The following is a 22,500-nucleotide window of genomic DNA, read 5'->3' as shown; positions in this document are numbered from 1 at the left end:
GTGTGTGGACGGCTTCCCGTGGTGCCGCCGCTATCAAGCCGGAGGGTTTGAGAAACGACATTCGCGGAAGGACCGGCGCGGCCGGCGGACGCTCGCACGCGCGGCGCCCGACACTCAGCCGCTCGCTCGGCCTCCGTGGATCGTGGCTAGGTGGGATGGATGCCAAACCGGGTCGTCTCGGTCTCGCCGCAGTACGGTCGCGCCGGGGCCTGCGGGGCGGCGCGGGGAGCGCACGCTCACGCGGCGGCCGGGGCGCTAGAGTGCGACCCGCAGTGGGTAGGAACCGTCCACCCGACGTCGGACGAGCCGAGGCCGATGGAGGCCCTACCAAGGCGGGTCATGAGTGCCAGTCGGTCAGTTGGGTGAGGGGGTACTCGGAGGCCCGCCGGGAGCAGACGGGCGACCGGGGATGGGGGGCGTACGCGGGCGGGCGCCGGGAGAAGACGGCCCGTCCGGGGTCGAATCTCGGCCTGTGTTTTCGGAGCCGGCCGGGCATCACGCTCCCTCCTTGGATGGACAACATTCGTAGTTGACACTTTGTGTCATTTTATCCGAGCGGGCGGGCGCCTCGAGAGGCGGACCGTCCGGGGCGACTCTCGGCCTGTGTTTTCGGAGCCGGCCGGGCCTCACGCTCCCTCCTTGGATGGACAACATTCGTAGTTGACACTTTGTGTCATTTTATCCGAGCGGGCGGGCGCCTCGAGAGGCGGACCGTCCGGGGCGACTCTCGGCCTGTGTTTTCGGAGCCGGCCGGGCCTCACGCTCCCTCCTTGGATGGACAACATTCGTAGTTGACACTTTGTGTCATTTTATCCGAGCGGGCGGGCGCCGCGAGGCGGACCGTCCGGGGCGACTCTCGGCCTGTGTTTAAGGAGCCGGCCGGGCATCACGCTCCTTCCTTGGATGGACAACATTCGCAGTTGACACTTTGTGTCATTTTATCCGAGCAGACGGGCGCCGCGAGGCGGACCGTCCGGGGCGACTCTCGGCCTGTGTTTTCGGAGCCGGCCGGGCATCACGCTCCCTCCTTGGATGGACAACATTCGTAGTTGACACTTTGTGTCATTTTATCCGAGCAGACGGGCGCCGCGAGGCGACCGTCCGGGGCGACTCTCGGCCTGTGTTTAAGGAGCCGGCCGGGCATCACGCTCCTTCCTTGGATGGACAACATTCGTAGTTGACACTTTGTGTCATTTTATCCGAGCGGGCGGGCGCCGCGAGGCGGACCGTCCGGGGCGACTCTCGGCCTGTGTTTAAGGAGCCGGCCGGGCATCACGCTCCTTCCTTGGATGGACAACATTCGCAGTTGACACTTTGTGTCATTTTATCCGAGCAGACGGGCGCCGCGAGGCGGACCGTCCGGGGCGACTCTCGGCCTGTGTTTTCGGAGCCGGCCGGGCATCACGCTCCCTCCTTGGATGGACAACATTCGTAGTTGACACTTTGTGTCATTTTATCCGAGCAGACGGGCGCCGCGAGGCGGACCGTCCGGGGCGACTCTCGGCCTGTGTTTAAGGAGCCGGCCGGGCATCACGCTCCTTCCTTGGATGGACAACATTCGCAGTTGACACTTTGTGTCATTTTGTTCGGCCTGTGTTTAAGGAGGCGGCCGTCCTCCACTCGGTCCGTGTTTAAGGAGCGACACTCGCGCTCCGGTTCGGCCTGTATTTAGGGAGGCGGCCGTCCTCCGCTTGGTCTGTGTTAAGGGCGACACTCTGTCCATGTTTGAGGAGCCTGGCCCTGACGCTCCTCTCCGGCCTGTGTTTAAGGAGGCGGCCGTCCTCCCCTTGGTCCGTGTTAAGGGCGACACTCGGTCCATGTTTGAGGAGCCTGGCCCTGACGCTCCTCTCCGGCCTGTGTTTAAGGAGGCGGCCGTCCTCCCCTTGGTCCGTGTTAAGGGCGACACTCGGTCCATGTTTGAGGAGCCTGGCCCTGACGCTCCTCTCCGGCCTGTGTTTAAGGAGGCGGCCGTCCTCCCCTTGGTCTGTGTTAAGGGCGACACTCGGTCCATGTTTGAGGAGCCTGGCCCTGACGCTCCTCTCCGGCCTGTGTTTAAGGAGGCGGCCGTCCTCCCCTTGGTCTGTGTTAAGGGCGACACTCGGTCCATGTTTGAGGAGCCTGGCCCTGACGCTCCTCTCCGGCCTGTGTTTAAGGAGGCGGCCGTCCTCCCCTTGGTCTGTGTTAAGGGCGACACTCGGTCCATGTTTGAGGAGCCTGGCCCTGACGCTCCTCTCCGGCCTGTGTTTAAGGAGGCGGCCGTCCTCCCCTTGGTCTGTGTTAAGGGCGACACTCGGTCCGTGTTTAAGGAGCGGCCCTCGCGCTCCGGTTCGGCCTGTATTTAGGGAGGCGGCCGTCCTCCGCTTGGTCTGTGTTAAGGGCGACACTCGGTCCGTGTTTAAGGAGCCGGCCCTGACGCTCCTCTTCGGCCTGTGTTTAAGGAGGCGGCCGTCCTCCACTTCCTTCCATGCACCACCACATTCGCAGTTGACACTTTGCCATTTTTTCAGAGAGGTGACACTTAGTCGTTTTTTCGAAAGTTGACACTTAGTCGTTTTTTCGAAAGTTGACACTTTGCCGTTTTTTCAGAGAGGCGACACTTAGTCGTTTTTTCGAAAGTTGACACTTAGCCGTTTTTTCGAAAGTTGACACTTAGCCGTTTTTTCGAAAGTTGACACTTAGCCGTTTTTTCGAAAGTTGACACTTAGTCACTTTTTCGCCACAGTGACACCTCCAGCGCGTGCCACGGCGCTTTTCAGGTCTTCTATCCGACCTTGTGCTGTCGAGGACGGCGTGTCCGACGCCGTGGGGAGACCAGCACCATCTCCTCCATACTCGTAAACGGGGTGCTTTGGAAAACGGGGGGAAAGTCGATGAGTACACTGACTACTGGGACCATTTCATTGTACTCTGGCGCACCTGAAGACCAAAAAAGGTACTGCACCTTAGCCCGGGTACCTCACCCCCTGGTACCTCGAGGAGAACTTAGAAAAATTTCGACAAATTTTTGGTGAGCTCCAGGGAGAGAGGCTGATTTTTCGCTTTTTGAGGCCGACCGCCGAACCGGCGCGGGGCGGACTCACAAGCCCCGCAGAGCCGTGGGCACTTAGTCGTTTTTTCAGAGAGGCGACACTTAGTCGTTTTTTCAGAGGCGACACTTAGTCGTTTTTTCGAAAGTTGACACTTAGCCGTTTTTTCGAAAGTCGACACTTAGCCGTTTTTTTGGAAAGTTGACACTTAGTCGTTTTTTCGAAAGTTGACACTTAGTCGTTTTTTCGCCACAATTGGCTCTGAGCTCCAGGGGGAGAGCCTGGTTTTGCCTTATTTCAGGCCGGCTGGGGAACCGGCGCGGGTCGGATGCACGAGCCCGGCAGAGCCGTGGGCACTTAGAAAATTTTCGCCGATTAAGCTGGGACCTCCAGGCGGAGACCGGCATTCCTCGTCCTCGGGGTTCGAGCCAGGAACCGGCGCTGGGCAGACGCCGTAGCCACGCAGAGCCGTGGGCACTTAGAAAATATTCGCCAAGTTGGCTCTGAGCTCCAGGCGGAGAGGCTGGTTTTGCCTTATTTCAGGCCGGCTGGGGAACCGGCGCGGGTCGGATGCACGAGCCCGCAGAGCCGTGGGCACTTTGCCATTTTCTCAGAGTCGACACTTAGTCGTTTTTTCAGAGAGGCGACACTCTGTCGTTTTTTCGAAAGTTGACACTTTGCCGTTTTTTCAGAGAGGCGACACTTAGCCGTTTTTTCGAAAGTTGACACTTAGCCGTTTTTTCGAAAGTCGACACTTAGCCGTTTTTTCAGAGATGTGACACTTTGCCGTTTTTTCGAAAGTCGACACTTAGCCGTTTTTTCAGAGATGTGACACTTAGAAACTTTTTGCCAAGTTGGCTGTGAGCTCCAGGAGGAGACCGTTATTTTTCGTCATTCGAGGCCGACTGCGGAACCGGCGCTGGGCGGACGCCAAAGCTCGGCAGGGCCGTGGGCACTTAGAAACTTTTTGCCAAGTTGGCTGTGAGCTCCAGGAGGAGACCGTTATTTTTCGTCATTCGAGGCCGACTGCGGAACCGGCGCTGGGCGGACGCCAAAGCTCGGCAGGGCCGTGGGCACTTAGAAACTTTTTGCCAAGTTGGCTGTGAGCTCCAGGAGGAGACCGTTATTTTTCGTCATTCGAGGCCGACTGCGGAACCGGCGCTGAGCGGACCCAAAGCTCGGCAGGGCCGTGGGCACTTAGAAACTTTTTGCCAAGTTGGCTGTGAGCTCCAGGAGGAGACCGTCATTTTTCGTCATTCGAGGCCGACTGCGGAACCGGCGCTGGGCGGACGCCAAAGCTCGGCAGGGCCGTGGGCACTTAGAAACTTTTTGCCAAGTTGGCTGTGAGCTCCAGGAGGAGACCGTTATTTTTCGTCATTCGAGGCCGACTGCGGAACCGGCGCTGGGCGGACGCCAAAGCTCGGCAGGGCCGTGGGCACTTAGAAACTTTTTGCCAAGTTGGCTGTGAGCTCCAGGAGGAGACCGTTATTTTTCGTCATTCGAGGCCGACTGCGGAACCGGCGCTGGGCGGACGCCAAAGCTCGGCAGGGCCGTGGGCACTTAGAAACTTTTTGCCAAGTTGGCTGTGAGCTCCAGGAGGAGACCGTTATTTTTCGTCATTCGAGGCCGACTGCGGAACCGGCGCTGAGCGGACGCAAAAGCTCGGCAGGGCCGTGGGCACTTAGAAACTTTTTGCCAAGTTGGCTGTGAGCTCCAGGAGGAGACCGTTATTTTTCGTCATTCGAGGCCGACTGCGGAACCGGCGCTGGGCGGACGCCAAAGCTCGGCAGGGCCGTGGGCACTTAGAAACTTTTTGCCAAGTTGGCTGTGAGCTCCAGGAGGAGACCGTTATTTTTCGTCATTCGAGGCTGACTGCGGAACCGGCGCTGGGCGGACGCCAAAGCTCGGCAGGGCCGTGGGCACTTAGAAACTTTTTGCCAAGTTGGCTGTGAGCTCCAGGAGGAGACCGTTATTTTTCGTCATTCGAGGCCGACTGCGGAACCGGCGCTGGGCGGACGCCAAAGCTCGGCAGGGCCGTGGGCACTTAGAAACTTTTTGCCAAGTTGGCTGTGAGCTCCAGGAGGAGACCGTTATTTTTCGTCATTCGAGGCCGACTGCGGAACCGGCGCTGGGCGGACGCCAAAGCTCGGCAGGGCCGTGGGCACTTAGAAACTTTTTGCCAAGTTGGCTGTGAGCTCCAGGAGGAGACCGTTATTTTTCGTCATTCGAGGCCGACTGCGGAACCGGCGCTGGGCGGACGCCAAAGCTCGGCAGGGCCGTGGGCACTTAGAAACTTTTTGCCAAGTTGGCTGTGAGCTCCAGGAGGAGACCGTTATTTTTCGTCATTCGAGGCCGACTGCGGAACCGGCGCTGGGCGGACGCCAAAGCTCGGCAGGGCCGTGGGCACTTAGAAACTTTTTGCCAAGTTGGCTGTGAGCTCCAGGAGGAGACCGTTATTTTTCGTCATTCGAGGCCGACTGCGGAACCGGCGCTGGGCGGACGCCAAAGCTCGGCAGGGCCGTGGGCACTTAGAAACTTTTTGCCAAGTTGGCTGTGAGCTCCAGGAGGAGACCGTTATTTTTCGTCATTCGAGGCCGACTGCGGAACCGGCGCTGGGCGGACGCCAAAGCTCGGCAGGGCCGTGGGCACTTAGAAACTTTTTGCCAAGTTGGCTGTGAGCTCCAGGAGGAGACCGTTATTTTTCGTCATTCGAGGCCGACTGCGGAACCGGCGCTGGGCGGACGCCAAAGCTCGGCAGGGCCGTGGGCACTTAGAAACTTTTTGCCAAGTTGGCTGTGAGCTCCAGGAGGAGACCGTTATTTTTCGTCATTCTAGGCCGACTGCGGAACCGGCGCTGGGCGGACGCCAAAGCTCGGCAGGGCCGTGGGCACTTAGAAACTTTTTGCCAAGTTGGCTGTGAGCTCCAGGAGGAGACCGTTATTTTTCGTCATTCGAGGCCGACTGCGGAACCGGCGCTGGGCGGACGCCAAAGCTCGGCAGGGCCGTGGGCACTTAGAAACTTTTTGCCAAGTTGGCTGTGAGCTCCAGGAGGAGACCGTTATTTTTCGTCATTCGAGGCCGACTGCGGAACCGGCGCTGGGCGGACGCCAAAGCTCGGCAGGGCCGTGGGCACTTAGAAACTTTTTGCCAAGTTGGCTGTGAGCTCCAGGAGGAGACCGTTATTTTTCGTCATTCTAGGCCGGCTGCAGAACCGGCGCGGGTCGGATGCACGAGCCCGCAGAGCCGTGGGCACTTTGCCACTTTTTCGCCACAATTGGCTGTGAGCTCCAGGAGGAGACCGTTATTTTTCGTCATTCTAGGCCGGTTGCAGAACCGGCGCGGCTCGGATGCACGAGCCCGCAGAGCCGTGGGCACTTAGAAAATTTTCAGAGAGGCGACACTTTGCCATTTTTTCAGAGAGGTGACACTTAGTCGTTTTTTCGAAAGTTGACACTTAGCCGTTTTTTCGAAAGTTGACACTTAGTCGTTTTTTCGAAAGTTGACACTTAGTCGTTTTTTCGCCAAAGTGCCCACCTCCAGCGCGTGCCACGGCGCTTTCCAGGTCTTCTATCCGACCTTGTGCTGTCGAGGACGGCGTGTCCGACGCCGTGGGGAGACCAGCACCATCTCCTCCATACTCGTAAACGAGGTGCTTTGGAAAACGGGGGGAAAGTCGATGAGTACACTGACTACTGGGACCATTTCATTGTACTCTGGCGCACCTGAAGACCAAAAAAGGTACTGCACCTTAGCCCGGGTACCTCACCCCCTGGTACCTCGAGGAGAACTTAGAAAAATTTCGACAAATTTTTGGTGAGCTCCAGGGAGAGAGGCTGATTTTTTGCTTTTTGAGGCCGACCGCCGAACCGGCGCGGGGCGGACTCACAAGCCCCGCAGAGCCGTGGGCACTTAGTCGTTTTTTCGAAAGTTGACACTTAGCCGTTTTTTCGAAAGTTGACACTTAGCCGTTTTTTCGAAAGTCGACACTTAGCCGTTTTTTCGAAAGTTGACACTTAGTCGTTTTTTCGCCGATTTTGCTGGGACCTCCAGGCGAGGACCGGCGTTTTTCGTCTTCCGGGTCCGACCCGGGAACCAGCGCCGAGCGGACACATTCGCTCGCTAGTGCCGTTGGCACTTAGAAAATTTTTCGTTTGTCATGAGCTCCGGGCGGAGACCGGCGTTTTTCGTCTTCCGGGTTCGACCCGGGAACCAGCGCCGAGCGGACACATTCGCTCGCTAGTGCCGTTGGCACTTAGAAAATTTTTCGTTTGTCATGAGCTCCGGGCGGAGACCGGCGTTTTTCGTCTTCCGGGTTCGACCCGGGAACCAGCGCCGAGCGGACACATTCGCTCGCTAGTGCCGTTGGCACTTAGAAAATTTTTCGTTTGTCATGAGCTCCGGGCGGAGACCGGCGTTTTTCGTCTTCCGGGTCCGACCCGGGAACCAGCGCCGAGCGGACACATTCGCTCGCTAGTGCCGTTGGCACTTAGAAAATTTTTCGTTTGTCATGAGCTCCGGGCGGAGACCGGCGTTTTTCGTCTTCCGGGTTCGACCCGGGAACCAGCGCCGAGCGGACACATTCGCTCGCTAGTGCCGTTGGCACTTAGAAAATTTTTCGTTTGTCATGAGCTCCGGGCGGAGACCGGCGTTTTTCGTCTTCCGGGTCCGACCCGGGAACCAGCGCCGAGCGGACACATTCGCTCGCTAGTGCCGTTGGCACTTAGAAAATTTTTCGTTTGTCATGAGCTCCGGGCGGAGAGCGGCGTTTTTCGTCTTCCGGGTTCGACCCGGGAACCAGCGCCGAGCGGACACATTCGCTCGCTAGTGCCGTTGGCACTTAGAAAATTTTTCGTTTGTCATGAGCTCCGGGCGAGGACCGGCGTTTTTCGTCTTCCGGGTTCGACCCGGGAACCAGCGCCGAGCGGACACATTCGCTCGCTAGTGCCGTTGGCACTTAGAAAATTTTTCGTTTGTCATGAGCTCCGGGCGGAGACCGGCATTTTTCGTCATTCGAGGCCGACGGGGGAACCAGCCGGAGCGGACACGTTTGCTCGGAAGAGCCGTTGGCACTTAGAAAAAATTCCGTGTCTCGTGAGCTCCAGGGGGGACAGGCTGGTTTTATTCATCCGTAGCCGACATGGGAACCAGCGCGGAGCGGATTGGTGTTGCGCTGCCATATACCTCATCTCTCTCAGGAGTCCCCCCCTTATACGTGCCGATGGTGTTTTGGAAAACGGGGGGTAACTGGATGAGTACACTGACTAGGGGGACCAGTACACTAGCGAGTGGGACCAGTACACTGACTAGTGGGACCAACACACTATGAGCGCCTGGTACCTAAAATGGAAGTATAGAGGCCGAATTTCGGGCAAGATCACGCCGGGTTAGGCTTCCAGGACCTCGGCGAAGCAATTTTAACGGGTTGCCCGGTTCTTTTTTGAACCAGCCCGGTTCTTTTTTTTATCCAGCCCGGTTCTTTTTACACTTCCAGCTGGAGCTCGGGAGCGGCTTTTTGCACAAGATCACGCCGTGTTAGGCTTCCAGGACCTCGGCTAAGCAATTTTAACGGGTCGCCCGGTTCTTTTTTGATCCAGCCCGGTTCTTTTTTTTATCCAGCCTGGTTCTTTTTACACTTCCAGCTGGAGCTCGGGAGCGGCTTTTTGCACAAGATCACGCCGTGCTAGGCTTCCAGGACCTCGGCTAAGCAATTTTAACGGGTCGCCCGGTTCTTTTTTGATCCAGCCCGGTTCTTTTTTTTATCCAGCCTGGTTCTTTTTACACTTCCAGCTGGAGCTCGGGAGCGGCTTTTTGCACAAGAACACGCCGTGTTAGGCTTCCAGGACCTCGGCTAAGCAATTTTAACGGGTCGCCCGGTTCTTTTTTGATCCAGCCCGGTTCTTTTTTTTATCCAGCCTGGTTCTTTTTACACTTCCAGCTGGAGCTCGGGAGCGGCTTTTTGCACAAGAACACGCCGTGTTAGGCTTCCAGGACCTCGGCTAAGCAATTTTAACGGGTCGCCCGGTTCTTTTTTGATCCAGCCCGGTTCTTTTTTTTATCCAGCCTGGTTCTTTTTACACTTCCAGCTGGAGCTCGGGAGCGGCTTTTTGCACAAGATCACGCCGTGTTAGGCTTCCAGGACCTCGGCTAAGCAATTTTAACGGGTCGCCCGGTTCTTTTTTGATCCAGCCCGGTTCTTTTTTTTTATCCAGCCTGGTTCTTTTTACACTTCCAGCTGGAGCTCGGGAGCGGCTTTTTGCACAAGAACACGCCGTGTTAGGCTTCCAGGACCTCGGCTAAGCAATTTTAACGGGTCGCCCGGTTCTTTTTTGATCCAGCCCGGTTCTTTTTTTTATCCAGCCTGGTTCTTTTTACACTTCCAGCTGGAGCTCGGGAGCGGCTTTTTGCACAAGATCACGCCGTGTTAGGCTTCCAGGACCTCGGCTAAGCAATTTTAACGGGTCGCCCGGTTCTTTTTTTTATCCAGCCCGGTTCTTTTTTTATCCAGCCCGGTTCTTTTTACACTTCCAGCTGGAGCTCGGGAGCGGCTTTTTGCACAAGATCACGCCGTGTTAGGCTTCCAGGACCTCGGCTAAGCAATTTTAACGGGTCGCCCGGTTCTTTTTTGATCCAGCCCGGTTCTTTTTTTTTATCCAGCCTGGTTCTTTTTACACTTCCAGCTGGAGCTCGGGAGCGGCTTTTTGCACAAGAACACGCCGTGTTAGGCTTCCAGGACCTCGGCTAAGCAATTTTAACGGGTCGCCCGGTTCTTTTTTGATCCAGCCCGGTTCTTTTTTTTATCCAGCCTGGTTCTTTTTACACTTCCAGCTGGAGCTCGGGAGCGGCTTTTTGCACAAGATCACGCCGTGTTAGGCTTCCAGGACCTCGGCTAAGCAATTTTAACGGGTCGCCCGGTTCTTTTTTTTATCCAGCCCGGTTCTTTTTTTATCCAGCCCGGTTCTTTTTACACTTCCAGCTGGAGCTCGGGAGCGGCTTTTTGCACAAGATCACGCCGTGTTAGGCTTCCAGGACCTCGGCTAAGCAATTTTAACGGGTCGCCCGGTTCTTTTTTGATCCAGCCCGGTTCTTTTTTTTATCCAGCCTGGTTCTTTTTACACTTCCAGCTGGAGCTCGGGAGCGGCTTTTTGCACAAGAACACGCCGTGTTAGGCTTCCAGGACCTCGGCTAAGCAATTTTAACGGGTCGCCCGGTTCTTTTTTGATCCAGCCCGGTTCTTTTTTTTATCCAGCCTGGTTCTTTTTACACTTCCAGCTGGAGCTCGGGAGCGGCTTTTTGCACAAGAACACGCCGTGTTAGGCTTCCAGGACCTCGGCTAAGCAATTTTAACGGGTCGCCCGGTTCTTTTTTGATCCAGCCCGGTTCTTTTTTTTATCCAGCCTGGTTCTTTTTACACTTCCAGCTGGAGCTCGGGAGCGGCTTTTTGCACAAGATCACGCCGTGTTAGGCTTCCAGGACCTCGGCTAAGCAATTTTAACGGGTCGCCCGGTTCTTTTTTGATCCAGCCCGGTTCTTTTTTTTTATCCAGCCTGGTTCTTTTTACACTTCCAGCTGGAGCTCGGGAGCGGCTTTTTGCACAAGAACACGCCGTGTTAGGCTTCCAGGACCTCGGCTAAGCAATTTTAACGGGTCGCCCGGTTCTTTTTTGATCCAGCCCGGTTCTTTTTTTTATCCAGCCTGGTTCTTTTTACACTTCCAGCTGGAGCTCGGGAGCGGCTTTTTGCACAAGATCACGCCGTGTTAGGCTTCCAGGACCTCGGCTAAGCAATTTTAACGGGTCGCCCGGTTCTTTTTTTTATCCAGCCCGGTTCTTTTTTTATCCAGCCCGGTTCTTTTTACACTTCCAGCTGGAGCTCGGGAGCGGCTTTTTGCACAAGATCACGCCGTGTTAGGCTTCCAGGACCTCGGCTAAGCAATTTTAACGGGTCGCCCGGTTCTTTTTTGATCCAGCCCGGTTCTTTTTTTTTATCCAGCCTGGTTCTTTTTACACTTCCAGCTGGAGCTCGGGAGCGGCTTTTTGCACAAGAACACGCCGTGTTAGGCTTCCAGGACCTCGGCTAAGCAATTTTAACGGGTCGCCCGGTTCTTTTTTGATCCAGCCCGGTTCTTTTTTTTATCCAGCCTGGTTCTTTTTACACTTCCAGCTGGAGCTCGGGAGCGGCTTTTTGCACAAGATCACGCCGTGTTAGGCTTCCAGGACCTCGGCTAAGCAATTTTAACGGGTCGCCCGGTTCTTTTTTTTATCCAGCCCGGTTCTTTTTTTATCCAGCCCGGTTCTTTTTACACTTCCAGCTGGAGCTCGGGAGCGGCTTTTTGCACAAGATCACGCCGTGTTAGGCTTCCAGGACCTCGGCTAAGCAATTTTAACGGGTCGCCCGGTTCTTTTTTGATCCAGCCCGGTTCTTTTTCCACTTCCAGCTGGAGCTCAGCAGCGGCTTTTTGCACAAGATCACGCCGGGTTAGGCTTCCAGGACCTCGGCTAAGCACTTCTAACGGGTCGCCCGGTTCTTTTTTTGAACCAGCCCGGTTCTTTTTACACTTCCAGCTGGAGCTCAGCAGCGGCTTTTTGCACAAGATCACGCCGGGTTAGGGTTCCAGGACCTCGGCTAAGCACTTCTAACGGGTCGCCCGGTTCTTTTTTTGAACCAGCCCGGTTCTTTTTACACTTCCAGCTGGAGCTCGGGAGCGGCTTTTTGCACAAGAACACGCCGTGTTAGGCTTCCAGGACCTCGGCTAAGCAATTTTAACGGGTCGCCCGGTTCTTTTTTGATCCAGCCCGGTTCTTTTTCCACTTCCAGCTGGAGCTCAGCAGCGGCTTTTTGCACAAGATCACGCCGGGTTAGGCTTCCAGGACCTCGGCTAAGCACTTCTAACGGGTCGCCCGGTTCTTTTTTTGAACCAGCCCGGTTCTTTTTACACTTCCAGCTGGAGCTCAGCAGCGGCTTTTTGCACAAGATCACGCCGGGTTAGGGTTCCAGGACCTCGGCTAAGCACTTCTAACGGGTCGCCCGGTTCTTTTTTTGAACCAGCCCGGTTCTTTTTACACTTCCAGCTGGAGCTCGGGAGCGGCTTTTTGCACAAGAACACGCCGTGTTAGGCTTCCAGGACCTCGGCTAAGCAATTTTAACGGGTCGCCCGGTTCTTTTTTGATCCAGCCCGGTTCTTTTTCCACTTCCAGCTGGAGCTCAGCAGCGGCTTTTTGCACAAGATCACGCCGGGTTAGGCTTCCAGGACCTCGGCTAAGCACTTCTAACGGGTCGCCCGGTTCTTTTTTTGAACCAGCCCGGTTCTTTTTACACTTCCAGCTGGAGCTCAGCAGCGGCTTTTTGCACAAGATCACGCCGGGTTAGGGTTCCAGGACCTCGGCTAAGCACTTCTAACGGGTCGCCCGGTTCTTTTTTTGAACCAGCCCGGTTCTTTTTACACTTCCAGCTGGAGCTCGGGAGCGGCTTTTTGCACAAGAACACGCCGTGTTAGGCTTCCAGGACCTCGGCTAAGCAATTTTAACGGGTCGCCCGGTTCTTTTTTGATCCAGCCCGGTTCTTTTTCCACTTCCAGCTGGAGCTCAGCAGCGGCTTTTTGCACAAGATCACGCCGGGTTAGGCTTCCAGGACCTCGGCTAAGCACTTCTAACGGGTCGCCCGGTTCTTTTTTTGAACCAGCCCGGTTCTTTTTACACTTCCAGCTGGAGCTCAGCAGCGGCTTTTTGCACAAGATCACGCCGGGTTAGGGTTCCAGGACCTCGGCTAAGCACTTCTAACGGGTCGCCCGGTTCTTTTTTTGAACCAGCCTGGTTCTTTTTTTGATCCAGCCCGGTTCTTTTTACACTTCCAGCTGGAGCTCAGCAGCGGCTTTTTGCACAAGATCACGCCGGGTTAGGCTTCCAGGACCTCGGCTAAGCACTTCTAACGGGCCCTGGTCCACCCCTGCCAGCGCATTTCAAAACTTGGCATTAATTTCGACCTAAGAGACGAAGTCTGATTTTTTTCTACCACTTGGGCGGCCTTTTTGCACCCAGAACACCCGCACCGGCACCATAAATTCGAAGGGTGCCGAGTGCGTCGGCGCAGATTCTGCGACGGAGTGACACTTCCCTCTTGTGGACATTCGGCGGTAGGTGAAATGCGCACTCGGTCTTCTCTTTTCTTTTCCTTCCAGTGAAACTTTGGCAACATTCTGCGAGCTGCTGGCTTCCAGAACCTCGGCCAAGCAGGTGGAGGATTTTTTTCCACTTCCAGCTGGAGGTGAGGAGGGACTTTTTGGGCAAGATCACGCCGACTTAGCAAGCAAGGTGGAAGTGCCAGCATGCTCCGTGGCTGGAAGTGTGGATGTGCCAGCACCCTCCCTGCCTATGGAAGTGTGGAGCTCCAGCACCCTCCCTGCCTATGGAAGTGTGGAGCTCCAGCACCCTCCCTGCCTATGGAAGTGTGGAGCTCCAGCACCCTCCCTGCCTATGGAAGTGTGGAGCTCCAGCACCCTCCCTGCCTATGGAAGTGTGGAGCTCCAGCACCCTCCCTGCCTATGGAAGTGTGGAGCTCCAGCACCCTCCCTGCCTATGGAAGTGTGGAGCTCCAGCACCCTCCCTGCCTATGGAAGTGTGGAGCTCCAGCACCCTCCCTGCCTATGGAAGTGTGGAGCTCCAGCACCCTCCCTGCCTATGGAAGTGTGGAGCTCCAGCACCCTCCCTGCCTAGGGAAGTGTGGAGCTCCAGCACCGTGCCTATGGAAGTGTGGAGCTCCAGCACCCTCCCTGCCTATGGAAGTGTGGAGCTCCAGCACCGTGCCTATGGAAGTGTGGAGCTCCAGCACCCTCCCTGCCTATGGAAGTGTGGAGCTCCAGCACCCTCCCTGCCTATGGAAGTGTGGAGCTCCAGCACCCTCCCTGCCTATGGAAGTGTGGAGCTCCAGCACCCTCCCTGCCTATGGAAGTGTGGAGCTCCAGCACCCTCCCTGCCTATGGAAGTGTGGAGCTCCAGCACCCTCCCTGCCTATGGAAGTGTGGAGCTCCAGCACCCTCCCTGCCTATGGAAGTGTGGAGCTCCAGCACCCTCCCTGCCTATGGAAGTGTGGAGCTCCAGCACCCTCCCTGCCTAGGGAAGTGTGGAGCTCCAGCACCCTCCCTGCCTATGGAAGTGTGGAGCTCCAGCACCCTCCCTGCCTATGGAAGTGTGGAGCTCCAGCACCCTCCCTGCCTATGGAAGTGTGGAGCTCCAGCACCCTCCCTGCCTATGGAAGTGTGGAGCTCCAGCACCCTCCCTGCCTATGGAAGTGTGGAGCTCCAGCACCCTCCCTGCCTATGGAAGTGTGGAGCTCCAGCACCCTCCCTGCCTATGGAAGTGTGGAGCTCCAGCACCCTCCCTGCCTATGGAAGTGTGGAGCTCCAGCACCCTCCCTGCCTATGGAAGTGTGGAGCTCCAGCACCCTCCCTGCCTATGGAAGTGTGGAGCTCCAGCACCCTCCCTGCCTATGGAAGTGTGGAGCTCCAGCACCCTCCCTGCCTATGGAAGTGTGGAGCTCCAGCACCCTCCCTGCCTATGGAAGTGTGGAGCTCCAGCACCCTCCCTGCCTATGGAAGTGTGGAGCTCCAGCACCCTCCCTGCCTATGGAAGTGTGGAGCTCCAGCACCCTCCCTGCCTATGGAAGTGTGGAGCTCCAGCACCCTCCCTGCCTATGGAAGTGTGGAGCTCCAGCACCCTCCCTGCCTATGGAAGTGTGGAGCTCCAGCACCCTCCCTGCCTATGGAAGTGTGGAGCTCCAGCACCCTCCCTGCCTATGGAAGTGTGGAGCTCCAGCACCCTCCCTGCCTATGGAAGTGTGGAGCTCCAGCACCCTCCCTGCCTATGGAAGTGTGGAGCTCCAGCACCCTCCCTGCCTATGGAAGTGTGGAGCTCCAGCACCCTCCCTGCCTATGGAAGTGTGGAGCTCCAGCACCCTCCCTGCCTATGGAAGTGTGGGGCTCCAGCACCCTCCCTGCCTATGGAAGTGTGGAGCTCCAGCACCCTCCCTGCCTATGGAAGTGTGGAGCTCCAGCACCCTCCCTGCCTATGGAAGTGTGGAGCTCCAGCACCCTCCCTGCCTATGGAAGTGTGGAGCTCCAGCACCCTCCCTGCCTATGGAAGTGTGGAGCTCCAGCACCCTCCCTGCCTATGGAAGTGTGGAGCTCCAGCACCCTCCCTGCCTATGGAAGTGTGGAGCTCCAGCACCCTCCCTGCCTATGGAAGTGTGGAGCTCCAGCACCCTCCCTGCCTATGGAAGTGTGGAGCTCCAGCACCCTCCCTGCCTATGGAAGTGTGGAGCTCCAGCACCCTCCCTGCCTATGGAAGTGTGGAGCTCCAGCACCCTCCCTGCCTATGGAAGTGTGGAGCTCCAGCACCCTCCCTGCCTATGGAAGTGTGGAGCTCCAGCACCCTCCCTGCCTATGGAAGTGTGGAGCTCCAGCACCCTCCCTGCCTATGGAAGTGTGGAGCTCCAGCACCCTCCCTGCCTATGGAAGTGTGGAGCTCCAGCACCCTCCCTGCCTATGGAAGTGTGGAGCTCCAGCACCCTCCCTGCCTATGGAAGTGTGGAGCTCCAGCACCCTCCCTGCCTATGGAAGTGTGGAGCTCCAGCACCCTCCCTGCCTATGGAAGTGTGGAGCTCCAGCACCCTCCCTGCCTATGGAAGTGTGGAGCTCCAGCACCCTCCCTGCCTATGGAAGTGTGGAGCTCCAGCACCCTCCCTGCCTATGGAAGTGTGGAGCTCCAGCACCCTCCCTGCCTATGGAAGTGTGGAGCTCCAGCACCCTCCCTGCCTATGGAAGTGTGGAGCTCCAGCACCCTCCCTGCCTATGGAAGTGTGGAGCTCCAGCACCCTCCCTGCCTATGGAAGTGTGGAGCTCCAGCACCCTCCCTGCCTATGGAAGTGTGGAGCTCCAGCACCCTCCCTGCCTATGGAAGTGTGGAGCTCCAGCACCCTCCCTGCCTATGGAAGTGTGGAGCTCCAGCACCCTCCCTGCCTATGGAAGTGTGGAGCTCCAGCACCCTCCCTGCCTATGGAAGTGTGGAGCTCCAGCACCCTCCGTGCCTAAGGAAGTGTGGAGCTCCAGCACCCTCCGTGCCTATGGAAGAGCCACCTCCGCGGGCATGCTGCTCAACCACGCCGGCCCAGAGTTCCAGCCGCTCGGCTACACTCTCTCACAAGCCCCGCCTGGAGCTCCCCAGCCCGCCCCTGGTACCTCAACTACCGAGGCCAGCCGCTCGACCAGGCCGGCCCAGAGTTCCAGCCGCTCGGATAAGCTCTGTCACTCTCCCGCTAAGCAGCCACCGGTAACGGGGAAATGTCGCCGCCTTGTGGACACGCCGTTGTAAATGAATGGGCTTTCGCACTTAGTGCAATTTTCGCCAGCTCCGTGGCTGCAAGTATGGAGCTATGGAGCTATGGAGCCACCAGACAGGCTGGAGCTCTGGAGCTATGGAAGTATGGAGCTCTGGAGCTATGGAGCTATGGAGCTATGGAGCTCTGGGGCTATGGAGCTATGGAGCTATGGAGCTCTGGAGCTCTGGTGCTATGGAGCTCTGGAGCTCTGGTGCTATGGAGCTATGGAGCTATGGAGCTATGGAGCTATGGAGCTATGGAAGTCTGGAGCTATGGAAGTATGGAGCTATGGAAGTATGGAGCTATGGAGCTATGGAGCTATGGAGCTATGGAGCCACCAGCCAGCACCCTCCGTGGCTCAACCACGCCGGCCCAGAGTTCCAGCCGCTCGGCTTCACTCTCTCACAAGCCCCGCCTGGAGCTCCCCAGCCCGCCCCTGGTACCTCAACTACCGAGGCCAGCCGCTCGACCAGGCCGGCCCAGAGTTCCAGCCGCTCGGCTTCACTCTCTCACAAGACCCGCCTGGAGCTCCCCGGCCCACCCCTGGTACCTCAACTACCGAGGCCAGCCGTTCGACCACGCCGGCGCAGAGTTCCAGCCGCTCGGATAAGCTCTGTCACTCTCCTGCCGCGCAGCCACCGGTAACGGGGAAATGTCGCCGCCTTGTGGACACGCCCTTGTAAATGAATGGGCTTTCGCACTTAGTGCAATTTTCGCCAACTCTCTGACTGGAGCTATGGAAGTATGGAGCTATGGAGCCACCAGCCACCCAGGCTGGAGCTATGGAGCTCTGGTGCTATGGAGCTCTGGTGCTATGGAGCTATGGAGCTCTGGAGCTCTGGTGCTATGGAGCTATGGAGCTCTGGAAGTATGGAGCTATGGAGCTCTGGAGGTATGGAGCTATGGAGCCCTGGAGCCCTGGAGCTATGGAGCCCTGGAGCTATGGAGCCCTGGAGCCCTGGAGCTATGGAGCCCTGGAGCTATGGAGCCCTGGAGCCCTGGAGCTATGGAGCCCTGGAGCTATGGAGCTATGGAGCTCTGGTGCTATGGAGCTATGGAGCTCTGGTGCTATGGAGCTATGGAGCTCTGGTGCTATGGAGCTATGGAGCTCTGGTGCTATGGAGCTATGGAGCTCTGGTGCTATGGAGCTATGGAGCTGGTGCTATGGAGCTATGGAGCTCTGGTGCTATGGAGCTATGGAGCTCTGGTGCTATGGAGCTCTGGTGCTATGGAGCTATGGAGCTCTGGTGCTATGGAGCTATGGAGCTCTGGTGCTATGGAGCTATGGAGCTCTGGTGCTATGGAGCTCTGGTGCTATGGAGCTATGGAGCTCTGGTGCTATGGAGCTCTGGAGCTCTGGAGGTATGGAGCTATGGAGGTATGGAGCCACCAGCCAGCACCCTCCGTGGCTGGATCAATGGAAGTGTTTAGGTACCAGGCGGCCAAAGTGCCGAGGCCTCACGCTCGACCACGCCGGCGCAGAGTTCCAGCCGCTCGGATGAGCTCTGTCACTCTCCCGCCGCGCAGCCACCGGTAACGGGGAAATGTCGCCGCCTTGTGGACACGCCGTTGTAAATGAATGGGCTTTCGCACTTAGTGCAATTTTCGCCAACTCTCTGACTTAGAGCTATGGAAGTATGGAGCCACCAGCCACCCAGGCTGGAGCTATGGAGCTCTGGAGCTATGGAGCTCTGGTGCTATGGAGCTATGGAGCTCTGGTGCTATGGAGCTCTGGAGCTCTGGTGCTATGGAGCTATGGAGCTCTGGTGCTATGGAGCTATGGAGCTCTGGTGCTATGGAGCTATGGAGCTCTGGTGCTATGGAGCTCTGGTGCTATGGAGCTCTGGTGCTATGGAGCTATGGAGCTCTGGTGCTATGGAGCTCTGGAGCTATGGAGCTCTGGAGGTATGGAGCTCTGGAGGTATGGAGCTCTGGAGGTATGGAGCTATGGAGCCCTGGAGCTCTGGAGGTATGGAGCTATGGTGCTATGGAGCTCTGAAGCCATGGAGCTCTGGTGCTATGGAGCTATGGAGCTCTGGTGCTATGGAGCTATGGAGGTATGGAGCCACCAGCCAGCACCCTCCGTGGCTGGATCAATGGAAGTGTTTTAGGTACCAGGCAGCCAAAGGGCCGAGGCCTCACGCTCGACCACGCCGGCGCAGAGTTCCAGCCGCTCGGATAAGCTCTGTCACTCACCCGCCGCGCAGCCACCGGTAACGGGGAAATGTCGCCGCCTGGCGGACACGCCCTTGTAAATGAATGGGCTTTCGCACTTAGTGCAATTTTCGCCAACTCTCTGACTGGAGCTATGGAAGTATGGAGCTATGGAGCCACCAGCCACCCAGGCTGGAGCTATGGAGCTATGGAGCTCTGGAGGTATGGAGCTCTGGTGCTATGGAAGTATGGAGCTATGGAGCTATGGAGCTATGGAGCTATGGAGCCCTGGAGCCCTGGAGCTATGGAGCCCTGGAGCTATGGAGCTATGGAGCCCTGGAGCTATGGAGCTCTGGTGCTATGGAGCTATGGAGCTCTGGTGCTATGGAGCTATGGAGCTCTGGTGCTATGGAGCTATGGAGCTCTGGTGCTATGGAGCTATGGAGCTCTGGTGCTATGGAGCTATGGAGCTATGGAGCTATGGAGCTCTGGTGCTATGGAGCTATGGAGCTCTGGTGCTATGGAGCTATGGAGCTCTGGTGCTATGGAGCTATGGAGCTCTGGTGCTATGGAGCTATGGAGCTATGGAGCTCTGGTGCTATGGAGCTATGGAGCTCTGGTGCTATGGAGCTATGGAGCTCTGGTGCTATGGAGCTCTGGTGCTATGGAGCTATGGAGCTCTGGTGCTATGGAGCTATGGAGCTCTGGTGCTATGGAGCTCTGGTGCTATGGAGCTATGGAGCTCTGGTGCTATGGAGCCACCAGCCAGCACCCTCCGTGGCTGGATCAATGGAAGTGTTTTAGGTACCAGGCAGCCAAAGGGCCGGGGCCTCACGCTCGACCACGCCGGCGCAGAGTTCCAGCCGCTCGGATAAGCTCTGTCACTCACCCGCCGCGCAGCCACCGGTAACGGGGAAATGTCGCCGCCTTGTGGACACGCCGTTGTAAATGAATGGGCTTTCGCACTTAGTGCAATTTTCGCCAACTCTCTGACTGGAGCTATGGAAGTATGGAGCTATGGAGCCACCAGCCACCCAGGCTGGAGCTATGGAGCTCTGGAGGTATGGAGCTCTGGTGCTATGGAAGTATGGAGCTATGGAGCTATGGAGCTCTGGTGCTATGGAGCTATGGAGCTCTGGTGCTATGGAGCTATGGAGCTCTGGTGCTATGGAGCTATGGAGCTCTGGTGCTATGGAGCTATGGAGCTCTGGTGCTATGGAGTTCTGGTGCTATGGAGCTATGGAGCTCTGGTGCTATGGAGCTATGGAGCTCTGGTGCTATGGAGCTATGGAGCTCTGGTGCTATGGAGCTATGGAGCTCTGGTGCTATGGAGCTATGGAGCTCTGGTGCTATGGAGCTATGGAGCTCTGGTGCTATGGAGCTATGGAGCTCTGGTGCTATGGAGCTATGGAGCTATGGAGCCACCAGCCAGCACCCTCCGTGGCTGGATCAATGGAAGTGTTTTAGGTACCAGGCAGCCAAAGGGCCGAGGCCTCACGCTCGACCACGCCGGCGCAGAGTTCCAGCCGCTCGGATAAGCTCTGTCACTCACCCGCCGCGCAGCCACCGGTAACGGGGAAATGTCGCCGCCTTGTGGACACGCCGTTGTAAATGAATGGGCTTTCGCACTTAGTGCAATTTTAGCACACTCTCTGACTGGAGCTATGGAAGTATGGAGCTATGGAGCCACCAGCCACCCAGGCTGGAGCTATGGAGCTATGGAGCTCTGGTGCTATGGAGCTATGGAGCTCTGGTGCTATGGAGCTATGGAGCTCTGGTGCTATGGAGCTATGGAGCTCTGGTGCTATGGAGCTATGGAGCTCTGGTGCTATGGAGCTATGGAGCTCTGGTGCTATGGAGCTATGGAGCTCTGGTGCTATGGAGCTATGGAGCTCTGGTGCTATGGAGCTATGGAGCTCTGGTGCTATGGAGCTATGGAGCTCTGGTGCTATGGAGCTATGGAGCTATGGAGCCACCAGCCAGCACCCTCCGTGGCTGGATCAATGGAAGTGTTTTAGGTACCAGGCAGCCAAAGGGCCGGGGCCTCACGCTCGACCACGCCGGCGCAGAGTTCCAGCCGCTCGGATAAGCTCTGTCACTCACCCGCCACGCAGCCACCGGTAACGGGGAAATGTCGCCGCCTGGCGGACACGCCGTTGTAAATGAATGGGCTTTCGCACTTAGTGCAATTTTCGCCAACTCTCTGACTGGAGCTATGGAAGTATGGAGCTATGGAGCCACCAGCCACCCAGGCTGGAGCTATGGAGCTATGGAGCTCTGGTGCTATGGAGCTATGGAGCTCTGGTGCTATGGAGCTATGGAGCTCTGGTGCTATGGAGCTATGGAGCTCTGGTGCTATGGAGCTATGGAGCTCTGGTGCTATGGAGCTATGGAGCTCTGGTGCTATGGAGCTATGGAGCTCTGGTGCTATGGAGCTATGGAGCTCTGGTGCTATGGAGCTATGGAGCTCTGGTGCTATGGAGCTATGGAGCTATGGAGCCACCAGCCAGCACCCTCCGTGGCTGGATCAATGGAAGTGTTTTAGGTACCAGGCAGCCAAAGGGCCGGGGCCTCACGCTCGACCACGCCGGCGCAGAGTTCCAGCCGCTCGGATAAGCTCTGTCACTCACCCGCCACGCAGCCACCGGTAACGGGGAAATGTCGCCGCCTGGCGGACACGCCGTTGTAAATGAATGGGCTTTCGCACTTAGTGCAATTTTCGCCAACTCTCTGACTGGAGCTATGGAAGTATGGAGCTATGGAGCCACCAGCCACCCAGGCTGGAGCTATGGAGCTATGGAGCTCTGGTGCTATGGAGCTATGGAGCTCTGGTGCTATGGAGCTATGGAGCTCTGGTGCTATGGAGCTATGGAGCTCTGGTGCTATGGAGCTATGGAGCTCTGGTGCTATGGAGCTATGGAGCTCTGGTGCTATGGAGCTATGGAGCTCTGGTGCTATGGAGCTATGGAGCTCTGGTGCTATGGAGCTATGGAGCTCTGGTGCTATGGAGCTATGGAGCTATGGAGCTATGGAGCTCTGGTGCTATGGAGCTATGGAGCTCTGGTGCTATGGAGCTATGGAGCTCTGGTGCTATGGAGCTATGGAGCTCTGGTGCTATGGAGCTATGGAGCTATGGAGCTCTGGTGCTATGGAGCTATGGAGCTCTGGTGCTATGGAGCTATGGAGCTCTGGTGCTATGGAGCTATGGAGCTCTGGTGCTATGGAGCTCTGGTGCTATGGAGCTATGGAGCTCTGGTGCTATGGAGCTCTGGAGCTCTGGAGGTATGGAGCTATGGAGCTATGGAGCCACCAGCCAGCACCCTCCGTGGCTGGATCAATGGAAGTGTTTTAGGTACCAGGCAGCCAAAGGGCCGAGGCCTCACGCTCGACCACGCCGGCGCAGAGTTCCAGCCGCTCGGATAAGCTCTGTCACTCACCCGCCGCGCAGCCACCGGTAACGGGGAAATGTCGCCGCCTTGTGGACACGCCGTTGTAAATGAATGGGCTTTCGCACTTAGTGCAATTTTCGCCAACTCTCTGACTGGAGCTATGGAAGTATGGAGCTATGGAGCCACCAGCCACCCAGGCTGGAGCTATGGAGCTCTGGAGGTATGGAGCTCTGGTGCTATGGAAGTATGGAGCTATGGAGCTATGGAGCTCTGGTGCTATGGAGCTATGGAGCTCTGGTGCTATGGAGCTATGGAGCTCTGGTGCTATGGAGCTATGGAGCTCTGGTGCTATGGAGCTATGGAGCTCTGGTGCTATGGAGTTCTGGTGCTATGGAGCTATGGAGCTCTGGTGCTATGGAGCTATGGAGCTCTGGTGCTATGGAGCTATGGAGCTCTGGTGCTATGGAGCTATGGAGCTCTGGTGCTATGGAGCTATGGAGCTCTGGTGCTATGGAGCTATGGAGCTCTGGTGCTATGGAGCTATGGAGCTCTGGTGCTATGGAG

This window comes from Syngnathus leptorhynchus, unplaced genomic scaffold (assembly GCF_054491065.1).
Source record: "Syngnathus leptorhynchus isolate UIUO unplaced genomic scaffold, UIUO_Slep HiC_scaffold_37, whole genome shotgun sequence".
In the NCBI taxonomy this organism is placed as follows: Eukaryota; Metazoa; Chordata; class Actinopteri; order Syngnathiformes; family Syngnathidae; genus Syngnathus; species Syngnathus leptorhynchus.
This window is presented reverse-complemented; position numbering follows the sequence as displayed.